Raw genomic sequence first — 23028 nt, 5'->3', positions numbered from 1 at the left:
GAGAACTAACCCACATAACCTATCTCGTGTTATCTAAGGCTTTCATGGCCAGAATCACCGGGTTGCTGTGAGTTTTCCCAGGCTGTATGGCCATGTTCCAGAAGCATTCCCTACTGACGTTTCACCTGCTTCTATAGCAGGCATCCTCAGAGGTGGTGAGGTCTGTTGGAAAGCAGGCAAATGGGGTTTAGATGCCTGTGGAGTGTTCAGGGTGGGAGAAAGAACTTTTGTCTGTTGGAGGCAGGTGTGAATGCTTCAATTGACCACCTTGATTAGCACTGAATAGCCTTTCAGTTTCAAGGTCTGGCTGCTTACTGCCTTACTATTAAAATTAATACAGTATAATATTACAATTCATATTCTAGGCCCTATCTACCGTGTCATATGAAATCTTTTGTTGGGAGGTGTTAGCTGGGCCTGATTCATGTCTGGAATTCTCCTGTCTTCTGTGTGGTGTTCTTTTTTTCCTGTCATGATTTTAGAGGTTTTTTTTAAATACTGGTAGCTAGTTTTTGTTCAATTTCATGATTTCCTCCTTTCTGTTGAAATTATCCATATGCTTGTGTATTTCAGTGACTTCTCTGTGTAGTCTGACATAGTGGTTGTTAGAGTGGTCCAGCATTTCTGTGTTCTCAGATAATATCCTGTCTCCAGGTTGGTTCATAAAGTGCTCTGCTTTGGCAGACTTCGCCGGTTGGATTAGTCTGCACTTGATGAACCAACTTGGACACAGAAGACAGAAATGCTGGACCACTCCAACAACCACCATGTCAGACTACATAGAAAAGCCATGGAAATCCAAAAGCATGTGGGCAATTTCAACAGAAAGGAGAAAACCATGAAAATGAAAAAAATCTGGCAACCAGTATTTTAAAAAACTCTAAAATCAGGACAGTAAATAAAGAACAACACTCAGAAAACAGAGTAATTCCAGACATGAATTATCAGGGCCAGCTAACACTTTGCAACAAAGGACTCCCCAGGCAGTAGACAGCCAGATCTTGAAACTGAAAGGCTATTCAATGGTAATCAAGGTGGCCAATTGAAACATTCACAACAGACAGACAAGAGTTCTTTCTCCCACCCTGGATCTTCCACAGATATATAAACCCCACTTGCATCGTTTCCAACATACCTCACAACCTCTGAGGATACCTGCCATAGAAGCAGGCGAAACATCAGGAAAGAATGCTTCTGGAACATGGCCATACAGCCCGGAAAACTGACAGCAACCCAGAACCTATCTTGCTCGTAACTTGGGGACTTCCTGTAACCAGATTGAAGACAAAAACCTCACTTCCTCTCCCCAAGAAGAATCTGAAAGATTGGTGGGAAGTCTTCAAATGACACAGAAAATACTGTCCCAAGCAAAAGTGAGGTTCATGTCTTCCTTGACAGACCTCGTTTTGGACTACATCTCTCAGAATCCACAAGAAGACTGGAAATTCTGTGTGCTTCAATCTCAAAAAGTCCCCCACCCCCCACCCCCCCGGTTTGCTTTTACACCGCTCCTCACATCTGGCTTCCCTAGAAATGTATCAGTATTCCTCGAGAGTCGATTTTCTTTCAAGTGATAAGAAATCCCCATGTTTTCAAAGTATTCTCGCTTACATCGACAGGGTTGTCTAGACTACCCCTCAATTTCATAAATAACATACCTTTTGTGAATATATAATGTAATGTAAAAAGATTGGGTGTTTAATATGGTGTTTGGAAAGTGAGATGACCAAAATCTATGCCCGACAGAGGCTGGAGAGAAGTGAAGATTTCTATTCGGAGCTCCTTGGACAGTGGGAGGTTGTCTTGAAATAGGATAAATCAACAGTGTGGAATTTATGCAGTTTTTGGTTGCTGTGAGTTTTCCGAGCTGTATGGCCATGTTCCAGAAGCATTCTCTCCTGACGTTTCGCCCACATGTATAACAGGCATCCTCAGGGGTTGTGAGGTTTGTTGGAAACTAGGCAAGTGGGGTTTGTATATCTATGAAAGGTCCAGGATGGGAGAAATAACTCTTTATATGTTGTGAATATTGCAATTAATCAACTTGATTAGCATTGAAAAGCCTTGCAGCTTAAAACCCTGGCTGATTCCTGCCTGGGGGAATCCTTTGTTGGGAGGTGTTAGCTGGCCCTGATTGTTTCATGTTTGGAATTCCTGTTTTCTGAACATTGTTCTTTATTTACTGTCCTGATTTTAGAGTTCTTTAAATACAGGTAGCCAGATTTTGTTCAATTTGATGTTTTTTTTCCCCTTGCTGTTGAAATTGCTCACAGACTGCACAGAGGAGCCATTAAAATCCACAAGCATGTGGACAATTTCAACAGAAAGGAGAAAACCATGAAAATGAACAAAATCTGGCTACTAGTATTTTAAAAAAAACTCTAAAATCAGGGCAGTAAATAAAGAACAACACTCTGAAACAGAGGAATTCCAGACATGAAACAATCAGGGCAAGCTAATACCTCCCAACAAAGGATTCCCGAGCAGTAATCAGCTAGACATCAAAAAGCTGCAAGGCTTTTTAATGCTTATCAAGGTGATTAATTGCAACATTTGCACTTGCGTTCAACAGGCAGAGTTCTTTCTTCCACTCTAGACCTTCCACAGATATATAAAACTCATCTACCCAGTTTCCAATAGACTTCAAACCTCTGAGGATGCCTGCCATAGAAACGCCAGGAGAGAATGCTTCTGGAACATGGCCATACAGCCCGGAAAACTCACAGCAACCCAGAATAGAAGCCCTTGTTGTATGCCTTAAGTAGTTTCTGACCTATGGCGCCTCAAACTTTGGCAGTATTTCTTCAAAGGGGGGTTGCCTTTTCCTTCCACCGAGACCGAGAGAGGTTTTGAGTCCACAGGGGTGGTAGTCCAAACATATTGTTCTCCTCTGTATTTTGAGGCATCCTTTCCTTCAACGTCGATCTAAAATAAAATAAAAATATTGAAAATCTGCCTCAAGGACCACATAAATGAGAATGTACGTCACAACAGTCCACACTTTGAGAAGACCCATTAAAATCCAGGGGGCATCATTTATTCACACTGAACTTCCATGCCATTGGTTTAGTCCTCTAAATTGGACTAAATCTGAGTGAAATATTATTATTATTATTATTATTATTATTATTATTATTATTATTATTATTATTATTATTATTATTATTTCTCCTCAAGGCAGAGTACAACATGGTTAAAATGTACACGGATAACTTATATTGAAACGTATACGGATGTGCATTGAAATTACTAAGATGTGTATTGAAATCCTACACACACACATACACACACACACACACACAACCCCCCCCCCCCCCCCCCAATAAAAATGCTCAGGATAGGATTGTTGTGAGCTTTCTGGGCTGTATGGCCATGTTCCAGAAACATTCCTTCCCGACATTTCACCCACATCTATGGCAGGCATTCTCAGAGGTTGTGAGGTTTGTTGGAAACTGGGCAAGTGGGGTTTTTATATATTTGTGGAATGTCCAGGGTGGGAGAAAGAACTCTTGGCTCAATGCTAGGGAATCCTGGGAAGCTTGTCTGTTGGAGGCAAGTGTGAATGTTACAATTGGCCTTGGTCAGCATTGAATAGCCTTTCAGCTTCAAGGTCTGGCTGCTTACTGCCTAGGGGAATCCTTTGTTGATAGTTGGCCCTGATTGTTGCTTTTCTGGAATTCCTCTGTTATTTGAATGCTGTTGGTCACCTTGATTAGCATTGAATAAATGTGGTCGCTATTGCCCATTTTTGGTCAAAATATATTTATCCGCTTGTGCTCCTTCGATTTTTATCAGTTTTATACTAATTTATGCAATGCTTTTGATACGAAATAAATAAAGCATTAAATAGCCTTGCTGCTTCAAAGCCTGGCTGCTTCCTGCCTGGGAGAATCCTTTGTTGCATGTGGAGAATTTCAACAGAAAGGACAAACCATGAAAATGAACAAAATCTGGCCACCAGTATTTTTTTTAAACCCTCTAATTTCAGGACAGTTAACAAAGAACAACATTCAAAACAGGAAAATTCCAGACAAGAAACAATCAGGACCAGCTAATCACCTCCAAACAAAGGATTCCCCCGGGGAAGGAAGTAGCCAAGCTTTGAAACTGCAAGGCTATTCAATGCTCCTCAAGGTGATCAGTTACAACATTTTGCGTCCAAAGGACAAGAGTTCTTTTTCCCACCCTGGACATTCCACAGATATATAAAAACCCCACTTGCCCAGTTTCCAACAAACCTCACAACCTCTGAGGATGCCTGCCATAGATGTGGGTGAAAAGTCAAGAGAGAATGTTTCTTGAACATGGCCATACAGCCAGGAGAACTCACAGAAACCCAGTGATTCCGTCCAAGAAAGTCTTCGACAAAGCTCAGGACAGGATTTGCAAATATAATCAAGATGTTAAACTACAAAGAGAAATGAGCGAGCCCCAACATGTAAACAGACTTCAAAACACCGCCAAACATTATTGGCTTGCATTACAGTCCAGAGCCCGCAGCTGTCGCTTGAAAGAGTTGGGGGTATTATTGGGAGATGGCCGCCACCAAGTAACGTCGTTTGTGTTACCGTACAACGGGAAGAAACGTTCTTTTGCTGTGATCTATTCTCCATTTCCAAGAGAGGAAACAACATTTTGGCTGCAGCCGCTACATTTGTCTGGTTAGGCATAAGGGCTATTGAATTCACTTGGATCTTCTTCTAAAGTAGACTTTACTGGGTAGGTCTATTTTGCTCTCCACAAACAGCTTGAGTTGGATGAATATTTCTCTTGTAATTTCTGGAAGTGTAATCCAGTGTTGGGAAAATCACAGCATGTTTTTCCTCTAAGGATACCATTCTCATCGATTAAGACTTTAAGGAGATTTCAATTCTTTCTAAGAGTGCATCTACACTGTAGCAGGAATCCAGTTTGTCTTTACCTGCCATGGCTCAATGCTAGGGAATCCTGAGAGTTGAAGATTTACAAGGCCTTTATCTTTCTCTGCTAAAGAGAGCTGCTGCCTCACCTAGCTACAACTCCCAGATTGAACCCTAGCAATTTAAGTAGTGTCAAAGGGCATTAATTTTGCAGTGTAGATGCAGCATTTCCCTGTAACAAGGATCCTCTGTCGTTATTGCTTCTGTATTTCTCTCTTTTTAATCTTTTGGGATTTCAATGTGTATTCATTATCATGGGTGGTATTGTGATATTATTATACTTAATGGTGTAGGGAGACAAAGAGCTGGGTTTTTTCAAAAAATGTATATTTTATGCATTTACATTGTTTTCACTTGCATTGTGTCATTATTATTGCTTATTGAATCCCTATGTCGGAAGAAAGGCAAGATAAAAATAAATGCATACAAACATATAAAGTATGATTAGGTTGCTGTGAGTTTTCCAGGCTGTATGGCCATGTCCCAGAAGCATTCTTTCCTGACCTTTCATCCACATCTGTGGCAGGCATCCACAGAGGTTGTGAGGTTTGTTGGAAACTGAGCAAGTGAGGTTTATATAGCTGTGAAAGGTCCAGGATGGAAGAAAGGAGGCAAGTATGAATGTCGCAATTAATCATCTTGATTAGCATTGAAATGCCTTGCAGGTTCAAAGCCTGGTGCTTCCTGCCTGGGGGAATCCTTTGTTGGGAGGTGTTAGCTGGCCCTGGTTATTTCATGCCTGGAATTCTCCTGTTTTCAAAGTGTTGTTCTTTGTTTATTGTCCTGATTTTAGAGTTCTTTTAAATACTGGTAGTCTGATTTTGTTCGTTTTTATGGTTTCTTCCTTTCTGTTGAAATTGTCCATATGCTTGTGGATTTAAGTGACTTCTCTGTGTCGTCTGACATAGTGGTTGTTAGAGTGGTCCAGCATTTTTGTGTTCTCAATTAATATACTGTGTGTATCATGGGTGTTATTGTGATATTGTTATGTGTAATGAATTAAGGAGTCAAAGAGCTGGATTTAAAAAGTATATATACATATTTTATGCATTTACATTGTTTTCACTTGCATTGTGTCACGTTTATTGTTTATTGAATCCTTATATTGGAAGAAAGGAGGGATAAAAATAAAAACATCACACATACATAAAGTAAGCATAATTCCCTCGTAGATTACAATCTCCTTCGTTTCAACGCAGCTGTTACTGAAACGTGGTCAAGATATCCTTGGATTTCACTCATAACTTTTCTAAACTGAACGGTTACAGAATTGTTTGCTTTCGGAAACCCACTGGGAAAAACGAATCCGGTTTTAGGACTTTTAAAGAGTTGGATAATTTAATTTGATGGAGTGACTTTCATCCAGTTGTCCAGGGCTGGATCTACATTGCCAAATCATGCAGTTTCAACTGCATTATATGGTCAGTGCAGACCCACATAATGCATTAAATGGTCAGGGTAGATCCAATCTTCGATCCAGTGTATTTTAGCATAATAGGTAATCGTTTAGACCAGTGGGTCTCAACCTTCCTTAATACCGTTCCTGATGTTGTGGTGACCCCAAACCATAAAATTATTTTTGTTGCTTCTGTAATTTTGCTACTGTTATGAATAATCATGTAAATATTTGATATACAGGATGCATTTTCATTGTTACAAACTGATCATAATTAAAGCATAGTGATTAAAAAACAATATGTTTGGGAGAGCATGGACATCATCCTAGGGAGCATGGGTGATGGGATTTGCAGTATCTTCAACCATTCAGCTCTGACTTCCACAGACCACTGAGACCCCCACGAATGACAGGGTTTGGGAGGAACTGACAGTGATTTAGGGGAGATGTAGTTCACCTGCATCCAGAGACCACATATGAATCTGGACTAAATTTGGCACAAATACCCGATATGACCAAATTTTAATATTCGTGGGGTTGGGGGGGATTACCCACCTTTCCACTTGCTTGAGAGTTACTATTATAGTATAATACAGTATGTTATCGTTCTCTACTGTCATCAATGGGGAGAGGTGGGTAATAATAATAGTAATAGTAATAGTAATAATAACTTTTAGTGCATTACTGCTCCCTGCCTTGATCCATGGAAAAAGGTGGATAAGAAATATATTATTATTATTATTATTATTAATAATAATAATAATAATAATAATAATAATATATTTTAGTACATTGCTGCCCCCTGCCTTAATCCATGGAAAGAGGTGGATAAGAAATAAATAATATTGATATTAATATTAATAATCACATATTTAGTACATTGCTGTTCCCTGGCTTGATCCATGGAAAGAGGTGGATAAGAAATGAATTAATAATAATAATAATAATAATAATAATCACAATAATAATCATATATTTTAATACATTGCTGTCTCCTGCTTTGATCCATGGAAAGAGGTGGATAAGAAATAAATACTGTAATAATAATAATAATAATAATAATAATATATTTTAGTAGATTGCTGGTCCTTGTCTTAATCTATGTAAAGAGGTGAATAAGAAATAAATTATTATTATTATTTATATTAATAATTATATATATTTAGTACATTGCTGTTCCCTGCCTTGATCCATGCAAAGCGGTGGGTAAGAAATAATAATGATTATTATTAATAGTAATAAGAATATATTCTAGACTGTCCTGAAGACATTCTTCCATCAGCCTGTCTTTGTTTAGGAGACCCTAAACAACACTACATTTTGTACTCTAGTCTTAAGACTGGAGTTTGATATATCTAGCGTTGGAATCATTAACAAAAGCAAGTCGGTATGTAACGATTAGGATAAAACGCATATTAACCGGCGACGGGGTGGAGCGGCAGATTATTATCATAGCAATAAGAAATATAACATGTTAAGAGGCAAAAGAATCAGGAAATCTCCTGGGGTAAATGGCCTTTGCTGTGAACTCAATGGCCCTAAATAATCTTCTCCGCCTCTAGCTCTCCCTTTTCTGTAATGCTGTTTCCCAAAGCTAGTATTTGTTTTGGACATCAACTCTTATTACTGTAGTATTAGTCCCACCGGCGAGACTGATGGGAAATGTAGTCCACAATATCTGGAGGGATAGCGAGAAGGGGGCATTTTTGAAGCCTGAGTTCCCTTCCACACAACTGAATAAAATCCCACATTATCTGCTTTGGATTATCTGGATTATATGGCAGTGTGGATTTAGATAACCCAGTTCAAGCAGACATTGTGGGATTATCTGCCGATATTCTGGGTTATATGGTTGTGTGGAAGGGCCCTGAAAGGGATACACAGATGTTCAGCAGGAGTATTAAAGAGAAAAGATGCTAAAATGTAAACTGTATAGGAAAAATAACAAGAATCTTTAAAAGCTGCCATATCCTGCGGTTAGGAGTGCATTATAGGGCCAGTATAGAACGATATAATGCAGTTTGAACTGCATTATAATATTTTTAACTGACACATAATATATAGTTCAAACTGCATTATATGGCAGTGTAGAACCACCCGGAGTCTAATATCGTTATTATGGCAGAAACTTTGGAGGACTTAAAGCCTTCTTTATCAGATGCGGACTCTGAAGTCAATAAGCAACATCCACAGAGATATAAAGCCCACTTGCCTAATTTCCAACAGACCTCACAACCTCTGACGACGCCTGACACAGATGTGGGAGAAAAATCAGGAGGGAATGCTTCTGAAAGCCCGGAAAAGTCACAACAACCCAATATTTGTGCGGTTTCTAGTAATCCCATCTCCAATCTGAAACTGGGGCTGGAGCTACAAGGCCAAACAATGCAGTCTGAACTGCATGATATGGTCAGAGTAGACCTATATACTACAGCTCAATGCAGTTCAGATGACATTATATGGCTCTACACTATAATGCATTCAATTCAAAGTGCATTATATAGCAATGTAGACCCATTACTAAGTATGTAAACCGCATTGATTCTGTCTGCGAATTTAGGAGAAAACATGTTGCAAAGGAGTGGTTGAAATTTCTTTTTAAAGGGGAACAATGCAGAATAACTCGCCTTCATTTTAGTATTTTTTTTTCCTTCGAGAAAGGCGTTGACTTCAATTTTTTAGCCCATTTCTTGGAGGGGGCAAAAACAGTGCTAATATTGCGTACACCATTATGTACATGAACTTATTTCGGGATAAAAAATATATAGGAACGGGTCGCCTATTAGCCTGCTTACTACCGACATGTTAGGATGCAAAAATATAGTTTTAATAAGGCTGGATCCACGCTACCATATAATGTAGTTTGTTCAGAGCAGACCCATATAATGCAGTTCCGTGCAGTTCGAATTGCATTAAGTATATGGCAGTGTAGATCTGGCCTAAGTTTTACAAGAAAGAAGAAGTAAACTTGAATAAAAGTTGAGGATTTAAAACGCTTACATAATATCAGGCCCTGGTTGGAGAAAACTTGGAAGCTACTCGTTTAGTTGAAAGGCATTTTTAAAAGTATGGAAGTGTAAAAACTAAACTGGATAATCCACCCTGTCCTTCTAAATAGTATTTTAAGTTTCCCCTCTCCTCTGCCCAGGTTTTGCCAGGAACTTTCTAAGGTGCTTCACTTGTTACTCCTAACTTCTGGATCTGGAGAAAAAACTTGAGGTGCATCTAAACTATAGACTGAATGCGGTTCTACGCCGCTTTAAATGTCATGGCTCAATGCTATGGAACCACACACCCGTGGAACTTCCCCGCGAGTTTCCTTACCTGCTCTCTAATCCACCATGTTTTCTGAACCGGTTTCTGAGAGACTCCAAAGAGGTCGTTGTCATTTCTGATCTGGATCCCGGCTGCTTTTTCTGAGGCGGAAGAAAAAAGAGGAGGAAAGGTTTGTCCGCCTGAAATGAAAGAGAAAGGGAGTCACCTGGCCAGCCACAAATCCTCTCACCTCTGCAGGAGTCTACCATATACCATGCAGCAGTGGACGAGTCAACATAGAGACCACCAAACGCAGCATTGCCCAGACACAAATCAAGGAACAAACATGAAAGGCACTGCACACTAACTCAACCAGAGAAGTCAGCCATTGCAGAGCACTTGGTGAACCAACCTGGGCAAAGCATATTGTTTGAGAACACAGACATGCTGGACCACTCTAACAACCACCATGTTAGACTGCACAGAGAAGCCACTGAAATCCGCAAGCATGTGGACAATTTCAACAGAAAGAAGGAAACCATGGAAATGAACAAAATCTGGCTACCAGTATTTTAAAAATCTCTAAAATCAGGACAGTAAATAAAGAACAAGACTCTGAAGACAGGGGAATTCCAGACAAGAAACAATCAGGGCTAGCTAACACCTCCCAACAAAGGATTCCCCGGCATGAATCAGCCAGTCCTTGAAGCTGCAAGGCCATTCAATGCTAACCAAGCTGGCCAATTGCTACATTCACACTAGCCTCCAACAGACAAGAGTTCTTTCTCCCACCCTGAACTTTCAACAGATATATAAACCCCTCTTGCCTAGTTTTCAACAGACCTCACAACCTCTGAGGATGCCTGCCATAGATGTGGGCGAAACGTCAGAACAGAGCCCGGAAAAATCACAGCAACCTAGAATTAATACAGTTTGACCCCACTTTAACTGCCTTGGCTCAAAACTATGGCACACTTTGGTGGAGCAGGCAAAAAGCCTTGTAAAACTACAACTCCCATGATTTTATAGCATTGAGCTATGACAGTTAAAGTGATACCAAACAGCATTAAATCTATAATTTAAATTCATGTCTGGAATTCCTCTGTTTTTTGAGTGGCGTTATTTATTTACTGTCCTGATTTTAGTTTGTTTTTTTTTTAATACTGGTGGCCAGTATAGTATGTCGTAGGTAGTGTCAGTATGCTGCAGTGAGTAGTCAGTCTGTATTGAGTATTGGTTTAGGCTGAAGAGAATTTTCGCCTTTGGTTTTCCAAAAGGCTATGATTTCTAAAAGGTCATGTCTTTCCAAAATATTGGGGCCCAGTCTACACTGCCATGTACATTCCAAATTATCTGCTTTGACTTGGATTGCATGCCAGTGTAGACTAGACTCATATAATCCAGTTCAAAGCAAATAATCTGGATTTTATATGGCAGTTTAGATGGAGCCTGAGTGTTTGAGAGTTGCACCCAGGTCCAGCAGAAGAAATATGGGATGGTCTATCAAAAGCTGTTACGACTGAAAGAAACCTCCTTTCTCCCTTCTAAGCCTTTTAGGAAGGCCTTTTCCTGAATTGGGTGAGACTTAGGAAGGAACTCATGGGCGTTCCTCAATAGGTCGGGAAAAACAACAACCCAAATCCACCTTTCTGGAGGCGACCAAAAAATGAGCAGAACCCTGGCCCTTAACCTTCTCAAGTGATGGCTGGGTTTTAATGGCTCCCACTCCTCACTTTGATGCTTAAGCCTTCTAGACTTGCGTCTCCCTTTCAACTTCGTTATGGATTCCAATCATGTTATGCTCACTTGTAAAGCTCCCCTCTCTCAGGGATGGGGCCTAGTTAAGCAGAGATCGAACTCCCCCCCACCCCTTTTCAAAAATCCAAAACCTGCAGGAGTCCGATAAACTTTTTCGTTCAATTTTCTCCAGCATCATTATCTTCTCCAAGGTATCCTGTCTTCTCACTATGTGGCCAATGTACTTCATCTTTGGGTTGCTGTGAGTTTTCAGGGTGGATGGCTATTTTCCAGAAGCATTCTCTCCTGATGTTTCTCCTGCATCTATGGCAAGCATCCTCAGAGGTTGTGAAGTCTGTTGGAAACTAGTCAAGCGGAATGTTCAGGGCGGGAGAAAAAACTCTTGTCTGTTGAGGCAGGTGTGAATCTTTCAATTGGCCACCTTGATTAGCATTGTATAGCTTTTCAGCTTCAAGGTATGGTTGCTTACTGGGGGGGGGGAATCCTTTGTTTGGGGGTATTAGCTGCCCCCGATTGTTTCCCATCTGAAATTCTCCTGGTTTTGTGTATTGTTCTTTATTTACTGTCTTTTAAAAAACCTCTAAAATCAGGACAATAAATAAAGAACCACACACAGAAAACTGGGGAATTCTAGACAGGAAACAATCAGGGCCAGCTAACAAAATTCCCAACAAAGAATCCCCCCCCCCGCAAGAATCAGCCAGGCCTTGAAGCTGCAAGGCTATTCAATGCTAATCAAAGTGACAAATTGCAACATTTACACTTGCCTCAAACAGACAAGAGTTCTTTCTTCCACCCTGGATATTCCACGGATATATAAACCCAACTTGCCTAGTTTCCAACAGACCTCACAACCTCTGAGGATGCCTGCCATAGATGTAGGCGAAACTTCAGGAAAGAATACTTCAGGAACATGGCCATACAGTTCGGAAAACTCACAGCAACCCAGTGATTCCAGCCATGAAGGCCTTCGACAACACATACCGTAGAATGGATGCAGTTTGACACTACTTTAATTGCCATGACTAAATGCTATGGAATCTTAGAAATTGTAGTTTCACAAGGCCTTTCACCCTTTCTGCCCAATAGAGCACGTGCCTCACCAGACTACAACTCTCATGATTCCATAGTTTTGAGCTAGGGCAGTGAAAGTGGTGTCAAACTGCATTCATTCTACAGTGTGAATGCAGCCCTAGTCCAACACTCAAACTCCAACACCACTGCTGATATCGCTCATGGGATGCATCTACACCAAGCATGAGCAAACTTCGGCCCTCCGGGTGTTTTGGACTCCAACTCCCACAATTCCTAACAGCCGATAGGCTGTTAGGAATTGTGGGAGTTGGAGTCCAAAACACCCGGAGGGCCGAAGTTTGCCCATGCCTGATCTACACTATAGAATGAATGCAGTTTGACAGCAATATAACCGCCATGGCTCAATGCTATGGAATCATGGGAGCTGTAGTTTTACAAGATCTTTCACCTTCTCTGCCAAACTGCAACACCCATCATGCCATAGCATTGAGTCATAGCAGTGAAAGTGGCGTCAAGAAGCTGCATGAATCTTTCAGTGTTGAACAGTGGTTCTCAACCTGGTATTTTGGCCTACAACTCCCAGAAATCCCAGGCAGTTTAGCAGCTGTTAGGATTTATCGGAGTTGAAGGCCAAAACATCTGGATACCTACAGGTTGAGAAGCATCCCCTGGACCTACAAACTCCAGAATGAGTCCAGTCATAACTTACTGTCCTTTAGGTCGACTCCCTGGAAAATGCCAGGTCGACCTTTCTGGGGACTTAAAGGCTGGACTCCATTTGTGCTGCCAGATCAAAAAATATCCTGAAAATGCTGGGAAAGTATTTCACATTCTTTACGCAAGTTTGAGAGCCTAAGCTAACTTGATAAAAGACTCGGAGGCGACGCTTCTGCCATTTGCTTTCTGTTCTCGCCAGATGTTAATCGTTCTTGGCCTTTGCAATCCCCCCCACCCCTTACTAGTTGGTAGAAATGGAGCGGATTAAAAGGGTTTATTGCAAACAGTGTTGACGGAGAACTCCGAAGCGGGGCTGGCTTGAAAACGCTTGGCTTCCCTTTGTGTTTCCGAGGCCCTTTGTTGATATCAAGGAGGTCACACGTAACTGCGGCACGCAGACCCCATTCGTGTCTTTCAAAGAGACCCTGAGAATGAGAGCAGGGCAGCCGATGGGGTCCAGGCGCAGCTTTCGGAAAGTTTATCCGTGGCTGAGCAGAAAATCGATCATGAGCTCTGGAAAAGGTCGAAATGGAAACACGTCCCTCCTGCTGCCTTGATTGTGTTTTTCAACAACATACAAATGCTTCTCTGGGTGTTGACTCCGGAATCCAGGATGAGCCCCCAATAAATGTAACTTCCCAACATGGAAAGGCTGGCGATTTTTAACACACACACCTCTTTGAGCCTTTATACTCTCGGTCCTGAGATGCATCTACACTGGAGAATGAATGGAGTTTGTCACCACCTTTAACCGCCATGGCTCATTGCTATTGCAATCCTGGGATCTATAGTTTGGTGAGATACCAACACTCTTTGGCAGAGAAGGCTAGATACCTTCTAAAACTACAAGGATTGCACTGGCTAAATCTTACACTAAAACTAAAGGATCACACTGGCCAGCACATATTTTGGTGCCTCAAATGTTAGATCTGTTTTTGGGGTATATTTATTATTATTATTATTATCATTGTTGTTGTTGTTGTTGTTGTTGTTGTTGTTGTTGTGTTGTAGAAGGCTTTCATGGCCGGAATCACAGGGTTGTTGTGTGTTTTCTGGGCTGTATGGCCCTGTTCCAGAAGTATTATCTCCTGACATTTCACCCACATCTATGGTATACCACACAACCTCTGATGATACCTGTCATAGATGTGGGAGAAACGTCAGGAGAGAATACTTCTGGAACATGGTAATACAGCCCGGAAAACACACAACAACCCTATTATTATTATTATTATTAATAATAATAATAATAATAATAATAATAATAATGTTTATTTATATCCCACCTTTCTCTCCACAACTAAAAGCATTGCAATATAACTTAAAATATACAAATATACAAGTATTAAAACCATATTAATCATCATTAAAAGCATATAAAATAACAGCAGCTCCTGATGATCTTAAAAATACCACCAATTTAGCTTGAGATGGAGGTGGGATTGAGAGAAGGGCCTCTCCTGAAGATCTCAGGGCCGGACAGGTTCCTACAAGGGGGTATGGTTGGCCAAACAGCCTGGACCTGAATTGTCTAGAGCAGGCATGGGCAAACTTGGGCCCTCCAGGTGTTTGGACTTCAACTCCCACAATTCCTAAAAGCTGGTAGACTGTTAAGAATTGTAGGAGTTGAAGTCCAAAACACCTGGAGGGCCAAAGTTTGCCCATGCCTGGTCTTAGAGCTTTAAAGGTAATAACCAGCACTTTGAATTGTGCCAAGTAACAGTCTGACACCCAGTGGAGCTGCTTCAGCAGTGGGGTTGTCCACTCCTTGTAGCCAGCCCCAGCAAGTAACCTTTTTGACCTGCTGGTTGTTAGAAATAGCAACCTCCCAAGCCTTTCACTATTTATTTGTTAATGTATATATTTGCTAATCTGTATTCTATGTGTATGTTGATTTACCAGTTTGACTGTATCTCTTTGATGTGGGAGGGGTTATAGACATGTGATTGTACTGAGCATGTTCAGACTCAGGACTCCATTTTTCATCAGACCTCAGTGAAGGTGGATGCATGTTACTGTTGACTTCAGTAGAGAAGTATGACTTACGAACTTCAGTGAGTACAACTATATCTAAAGACCATGGACTATTGATTAAGAATGATACCTTTGTACTCAACACACAGAGAGAACTATCAATAACTGAACTTAAATAGAGGTGCCAGTATGGTGAATTAATACAGGATGTATGTGAGTAAACAAGATATGTTGTTTTTCAAAGAAGGCTTTGTTTTTGTTTGTTTTTCATCTCTGAGTGCATATTTTAAACTAAGGGGTTTCAAAGGAGTATATATCTTTTTGGGTAACTGCAACCGCAAATTCAACTTCAAAAAACAACCATCCTCTGCTAACCAAATATATTCTTGTAGTCCTTGGCAGTTCAAATACATAGTTCTTCAGTTTAACAGCCAAGTTACCTGTGTGCCATTACATGAATGTTTATGGATATCACTTGTTCAAAGGGTTGACTTCTAACAAGGTCATGCTTTTTTGACTAGTGGTTTTCAAAAGGTGGTCTCCACATGTTCATGGAGATTCTCATTTGCCAAATTGACATGACATCATTTTTCCTTTTCAATAAGGTTATGATTGCCATTTATTTCCAAAGGGATATCTGCCCAGAGACTGGGTACAGTTATTTCCAATACTGATTCCAAAAATGGCATCAGTTTTCCCCTATCAGCTCTAGTTTTTGAGATACAGAATACAGAATATTGATACAGAATACAGGCAACATACCAGTTGTCATCTGCTCACCCATAATCATATCCAAGAAACCAAAGCTGATGCAGTCCATCCTGTGTAATTTTACTGAATCAGTGCCCTAAATAACCAAAGAGGGGGGATTCTAGTCAAATTTCAAACTGGGCTGAAAGCAGAAAGAAACGTTTACCTGCTTTGCCTGATTATCATCAGGTAAAAGAATATAGGATTTACGTGAGGATAAGTCCTTTTGAGATTTATTTGCAACTGTGAAACAAATCTTGGAAGCTAAGCCAGTCTGGTTAGTACTTGGATGGGATACCACCAATAAATAACATTTGTTTCCAGAGAAAGAAAATGGCAAAGCCACCTCTGAAATTACTCTATGAAATTCGCAGGTTGCCTCTGTGAGCCAGAAAAAGGTGATCAAAGGAATGTGGAGGTGTCAGAGGCTCTACAAACAGCCAGACCCATCTTATTCTCCATCTTGGCTCAAGTAGGGTTTTGGTTTAAGGAATTAAATCATTAACTTAGATGGGATTCTGTGGGATTCTGTAGTACTAGTGTGTTTAATAGCATTCTTTGAAGACTTCTGAATGTAGTGTATGGAAAATTGACACTAGAGTTCATTCTCATTGGCTTGGACTCCTTCACTGTGTGTATCATGGTTTTCTGTCCTACCATGCCTAATTATTTGAGAGAAAGCTCTATTGAACAGAGTGAGCTTTATTTCTATGGGTGTGTCCACACTATACACACAAATCAATTTCATACCACTCTACATTAGTATTTGTCCTAGCTCCAATGCTGTGGAACACTAGGATTTGTAATTTTGTGGGATGCTTAGAATGCTCTATGGGTGATACATTTAATGAGGTAATTCAAGGCAGTGCCATAAAAAATTCTAAGTTCACCACCAGACTACAAATCCTATAATTCCATAGGATGTAGCCATGGTAGTTAAAGTAGGATGGAAGTAATAGAATTGTGCAGTATAGATGCAGCCTAAATATATTATGTTGTGCTGTTTACTTGAAGGCTTACACAAAATTATCTTATTTAAGATAATTTGAGTTTTAGAGTGTTACTATGGAGACCAGGGTTTGATTCCCCACATGGCAATGGAAATTCAGTGTGCAACCTTAGGCAAGTCACACTCTCTCGGTCTCAGAATAAAACAAAAGTAAAAAGCTTCTCTGAACAAATCTTGCCATGAAAACTCCATGATGACTTTGGTTTGGCTTAGGGTCTCCTTGAGTTGGAAGTGAATGTGATAGAGAACCTTAGACGGAACTAATTTATAAAGGCTTGGAAGACCAATGCCCACTTCCATAGCTGAACCAAGGCCAAAAGTATTGGGTTATCTAGCAATCATGCATGCATTTTCAATGTGGGATGGTTTATGTAGTTAGTTTTGCTTGTTGCTTAGTAACCTGAAGCCAAAGCTGCATTCCAGAGTTGATGACACCATTTTGGGGTTTTCCATGTGATGTGGGAAATGGGAGTATACTTCCTGGAGACTTACAGGAAGTGACATATGCCTTTAGAATTTGGGGCATAAAAGGAGAGACTTTCTTTTGTTCTCTCTCTCTTTCTCTCTTTGGCTCTTCATGCTCTTCCAGCCATGCCATGCTGATGTTACTCTTTGTTAAGAGATATATAGTATCCTGAACTGTATTCTTTTGGAACTAAGATGTTTTTACCTATATGACCATCATCATACAAGATTGTGAGTAAACATATTTTTGCTATTTTACTTTTGATGTCTCTGATGCTTATTTTATGCGCATGACTCTTTAAAGGGAAAGGGAGGCTAGCTATTTTACTTTTCTCACCTCTGCTCACAGAAACCCCTAGTCTTCTATGTTTTTGCTACTCTGCACCAATATCTAACCATATTGGTATCATAATCCTAACAGGTTATGAATATATTCCTAATAAAAAGAGTAGTAATAGAAATACTTTGGTGAGGTGGAAATGCATCCCACCAGAAATAGTTGGACTGCAACATTCAACATTACTCAACATGGGCTATGGGGGCTAGAGCTGCTGGGACATACATTTTGTCAATGTCTGGAGGGCAGCAATGTCTTACACCTTTGCTAGGACGGGACCAGAGTAACAAAATATGACACAAAATACTAAACAGAGAAGTGGATCAGTGGGTATGGGAATGAAATAGCAGGAGACCTAGTGGGCTGGGAGACAATATTTAAATACTATAAGTAAATACACACATACATCGCCACACTTTAATAAAAAGCATGGTTAATTTGGAAAGTGGAGGTGGTGATGCTGGAATTTGAACAGCTCAGTAGCTGAAAGTTATATTTTGAATAGGCATTGGCTATCAATATGGTCAAAGACATTCTCTTTTCATTTTTAGACCACCTGCTTTAGATGGAGCCCTGGTATTGAGAATTAAACCTTAAATAGGTAAGGTCAAAAGCAAAATGTTGCATGGCATGGGTCTGTTACCTATGAATAACAGGAAAAAAAGTTGGCACTGAAGACAGATATCCTTTTATAACATAGATCTCATTACATCTGCAGATTTGTTTGTATAGAATCCTTTACTTTGGAACACTTAACAGTTGTGGCCACTGTGCATGAAAGTGAATAGCCCATGGATTTCCTGGATGCGACTGAGTACTTGATTTAGCCCAGGAGTGGGGGATGAGTGGGCAACAGAGGCAGACTGATTTTTGCTGCAACCTGAGACAGGTTGGGGGAGGATTTTCACTGGGTATCTAAATCAGCTTTAGATACACATCAAACCACCAGAATGAATATTGCACTACATTGTATATTCTCTGTAAATTGTGTGTGACCCTTCTCAGAGCCGGTCCAACAATGAGGCGAATTAAGCGGTCGCTTCAGGCGCTTTTTCTGTTGATTTGTTGTAAAATATGATGTTTTGGTGCTTAATTTGTAAAATCTTAATGTAATTTGATGTTTAATAGGCTTTTCCTTAATCCCTTCTTATTATCCAACATTTTCGCTTATCCAATGCTTTTATTTTTCAGTGATTGGTTTGGGGGGGGGGGGACACCAAAATTCTGTTCGCCTACACTTGAAAAATACCTAGGGCCAGCTCTGCCCCTTCTTTTTCTCTCACTTGGCCCATCATTCCCACTTGTGTAACTGTCAATCCAATTTCAGGGTTGTTTATACTGCTTCAAACCAACTTCCAAAGTAGGTAACCAATGGATAACATTGGGTTGCTGTGAGTTTTCCGGGCTGTATGGCCATGTTCCAGAAGTATTCTCCTCTGACATTTCACCGACATCTATGGCAAGCATTCCACAGCTGTGTGGAAAGGTCCCAGGAGTGAATCGCTACTGAAACCACTGGTGATTCTGGACTAGTCAACATTTCCACAGTCTTTGTTTTGTTGTTAATTATCATCAGGAGAATGACTTATGGCAACCTCAGAAATGACACACCTTCAAGTCACCCTGTTCTCAACAACCCTGCAGACTCAGGGTCAAGGCTTCCTTGGTGGAGTGGTGCTGTCATCTACCTTACCAAGCATGCTTCTTTTTTTTGGTAGTGATTCATGGTTTCTCATGATATGGCCAAAGTAGGACAGCTTCAGCTTAGTCATCTTGGCTTCTAGGGAGAATTCAAGCTTGATTTGTGATAGGATACATTGATTTGTCTCTTTAACCATCCTTGGTGTCTGCCAAATTCTTATCCAGCACCACATTTCAAATGAATTGATTTTCTTTCTATCAGCTCTCTCAATTGTTTAGATTTCACAGCCATACCTAGAGATTGGAAATACAATGACAGGGAATATTCTAACTGTAGTATTCAGTTATGTCTTAAAACTTAAGGATCTTCTCCAGTTCCTTTCTTCCTATCTGCCTTTCCAGTTCCAAGCTGCCTCATCACACTAGAGCATGAATCCACTTTAAATCCGGTTTCTACCTCCTGTAGAATTCTGGGATTTGTAGTTTGGTGAGGCTCAGGACATGTCTGGCTGAGCTGTTTAAAAACCCTTCCCTAAAGTGGATTTAAAGTGGATCCAAGCTCTAGTGTGATAGTCCTCTTATCTATATATATAAAAATGTTCTGACCGTTTTCCCCTTAACTTAAACAACAAAAGTACTGAAGCAAATCACACCGAATTTGACAACAAAAGACATAATCATCAGGTCTGTGTTTTTACATCAAAAAAACATAGAAAAATAGTCCAAATTACAGAGAATGAGAAAGAGCCTTTCTCCCCTTAACTGCCAGTTAGAAATGTAGGCTCTGCTGCCTTTAGCCTCACTCCCGGCTGCCTTTAGGCCCCGCCCCCTTTGTATCCTATCAACTCCCACAGACAAGATGGCGCCCAGGGGACAGGCACTTAGGCCTGATCCACACTGCCTATAAAATACAGATTGTCTGATTTGAACTGGATTATATGGCAGTGTAGACTCAAGGCACACAGCTATATTACCCAGAATGCCAAGGCAGATAATCCACAGTATCTGCTTAGAACTGAATTATCTTTAGTCCTCACTGCCATATAATCTTGTTCAGTGTGGATTTTAAACAGCTTTGTAGAAGGGGCCTCATATAATCCAGTTCTAAGCAGATAATATAATATTATAAATATAATGTGTAATAATTACTGTGATATACTAATACAGAACAATATAATCTCTAAAACCAGGACAGTAAATAAAGAGCAGCAGGGAAATTGGGAATTCCATAAAAGAAACAATCAGGGCCAGCTAACACCTCCCAAGAAAGGATTCTTGCAGAAAGGAAGCTGAGACGGGAGAGAAGCAGTGTGTATTACCAAAGTCATTATTATTACTATTATTATTATTATTATTATTATTATTATTATTATTATTATTATTATTATTACTATTATCGTGTTGCTGTGAACCGTGAAAATGAACACAATCTGACTCCAAGTATTCAAAAACACAAAAATTAGAATATATAAAAATTACTGTGGTATAATAAAACAGAACAATACAATCTCTAAAATCAGAACATTAAATAAAGAACAACACTCTGAAAACAGGGGAATTCCAGACAGGAAACAGTCAGAGCCAGCTAATACCTCCCAACAAAGTATTCCCATCACCAAAGTCTGGCAAATCCTCTGTTTTCTGGGGGCCACAACCTTTTTTTCCCTTTTTTTCTTTTTGGAGTGTGTGCGCTCAAGCACACTTCTTCATCTACACAGACAGTAGAAGCACATATCGCAAAGAACAACACTCTGAAAACAAGGGAATTCCAGGGCCAGCTAACACCTCCCAACAAAAAATTCCCCCAGGGAGGAAGCAGTCAGGCTTTAAAGCTGATAGGCCATTACATGCTAATCATTTTGGCTAATTGCAGCATTCATACTTGCCTCCAACAGACAAAAAAAAAAGGAACATCCCCTGGTGGCGCAGTGTGTTAAAGCGCTGAGCTGCTGAACTTGTGGACCCGAAAGGTTGCAGGTTCAGATTGGGGGAGTGGAGTGAGCCCCCACTGTTAGTCCCAGCTTCTGCCAACCCAGAAGTTCAAAAGCATGCAAATGTGAGTAGATCAATAGGTACTGCTCTGGCGGGAAGGTAATGGCCACATGACCTTGGAGGTATCTGGGGACAATGCTGGTTCTTCGGCTTAGAAATGGAGATAAGCATCAACCCCTAGAGTCAGACACGAATGGACTTAACGTCAGGGGAAAACCTTTACCCTTTACCTTAATGACGTTAAGTCCAGTCATTTACCTTAACTACTTTAATTACCCTTTACCTTAACTACCACCAATTCCTCAATACTTTATTTCCCATGCCACCATACTTCGCCACAGCGCATGGCCGGGCAAAGCTAGTTATTTATATATTTATTTAGCCCTTTTGGATACATGCATAGGAATTAAGGGAAAGGAATCCCTCATCTTAGCCCTGTCTCTAGTCTAGCTACACATTGAGGACTAGAAACTTGATGACACAAAGATTTGTGCAGTTCAGGGATTAAACCCAACAATACCTTTCTTTTTTCTCTCCAATAGGAGACTACGGCTCCTTCTACACTGTAATATAATCCAAATGACATTATCTGCTAAATTATATGAGTCTACACTATTGGAAATAGCAACCTTCCAAGCCTTCACTATTTGTTTATTAATGTATATATTTACTAATGTATATTGTATGTGTATTTGCCAGTTTGACTGTACCTCTTTGGTGTGGGAGGGGCTATAAACATTTGATTCTGCTGAGCATGTTCAGACTCAAGACTCCATTTTGTTATTCAGTCTGCTTTAGACCTCAGTGGAGGTGGATGCATGTATGTGTTTGAACTTCAATAGAGAAGTATGTTTTAGAGACTTCAATTGATACAGCATGATTTTGGAATTCCGTGAGTAAAACTATACCTTGGATTATGGACTATTGATAAAAAAATATATAGAGAAACTACATCCTATCCATAACTTGAACTTGAATAAGAAATGTGCCTGTATGGTGAATCAATACAAGATGTTTATGAGTAAACAAGGTATGTTATTTTTCTAAATAAGACTTTGGGTTTTTTAAAATCTCTAAATGCATATTTTAAACTAAAAGGTTTCAAGGGAGTGTATATGTTTTGGGCAACTGCAACTTCAAAGAAATATCTTTCAAACTCTACTAACCAAATATATTTTTGTAGTGGCATGTTTTTGTCCTTGGCCGTTCAAAGACATGGTTCCTCAGTTTAACAGCTGAGTTACCTGTGTGCCATACATGAATGCTTGTGAATATCACTTGTTCCAAGGGTTGACTTCTAACAAGGTCATTCATTTTCTTGACTAGTGGTTTTCAAAAGGTGGTCTCCACAAGTTCATAGAGATTCCCATTTGTCAAATTTTTCTTTTTCAATAAGGTTAAGATTGCCATTTCCCCCAAAAGATTATGTTTTTCCAAAACACACTGCCATACAATCCAGTTCAAAGCAGATAATCTGGATTTTATGTGGCAGTGTAGAAGGGGCCTCAAAGCGACTCTTCTGATTTCTTCCTCAATGCAGCCACCACTGTGATTAATGACTGAACCAAGGTAGCCTTCAAGGAAGACTATGGACAAAACCTCTCCTAATAAATCTTGCCAAGGAATCCTTAGCATAGGTTTGCCATGAGCTGAAGGTAACCTGAAGGCACACAGCCACCACAACTATCAACAGGGGGAAAGTACAAGAACTTATTGAAAAAAAGTGGATTGTAATTCTTAGAAGTTTTCAAAAGAAGTGTCTCTTTCAGGCCAAGAAAAG

General features: G+C 40.1%; 1 long non-coding RNA gene across 1 annotated transcript in view; it reads right to left on the bottom strand.

Annotated features, from left to right (window-relative positions):
* Positions 1 to 577: 577 nt before the first annotated feature.
* LOC134297792 (uncharacterized) overlaps positions 578 to 23028 on the bottom strand; it is a 35791-nt gene continuing 13340 nt past the window's right edge. The window contains exons 2-3 of the long non-coding RNA XR_010004663.1: positions 9640 to 9770; positions 578 to 2925 (exon numbers count right to left, since the gene is read on the bottom strand). This is a non-coding gene — a long non-coding RNA (uncharacterized LOC134297792). The remainder of the gene's footprint in view (positions 2926 to 9639; positions 9771 to 23028) is intronic.

The sequence above is a fragment of the Anolis carolinensis genome, chromosome 3, assembly GCF_035594765.1.
Source record: "Anolis carolinensis isolate JA03-04 chromosome 3, rAnoCar3.1.pri, whole genome shotgun sequence".
In the NCBI taxonomy this organism is placed as follows: domain Eukaryota; kingdom Metazoa; phylum Chordata; class Lepidosauria; order Squamata; family Dactyloidae; genus Anolis; species Anolis carolinensis.
The sequence above is the reverse complement of the archived record's forward strand: the minus strand, read 5'-3'. Positions and strand labels throughout refer to the sequence as shown.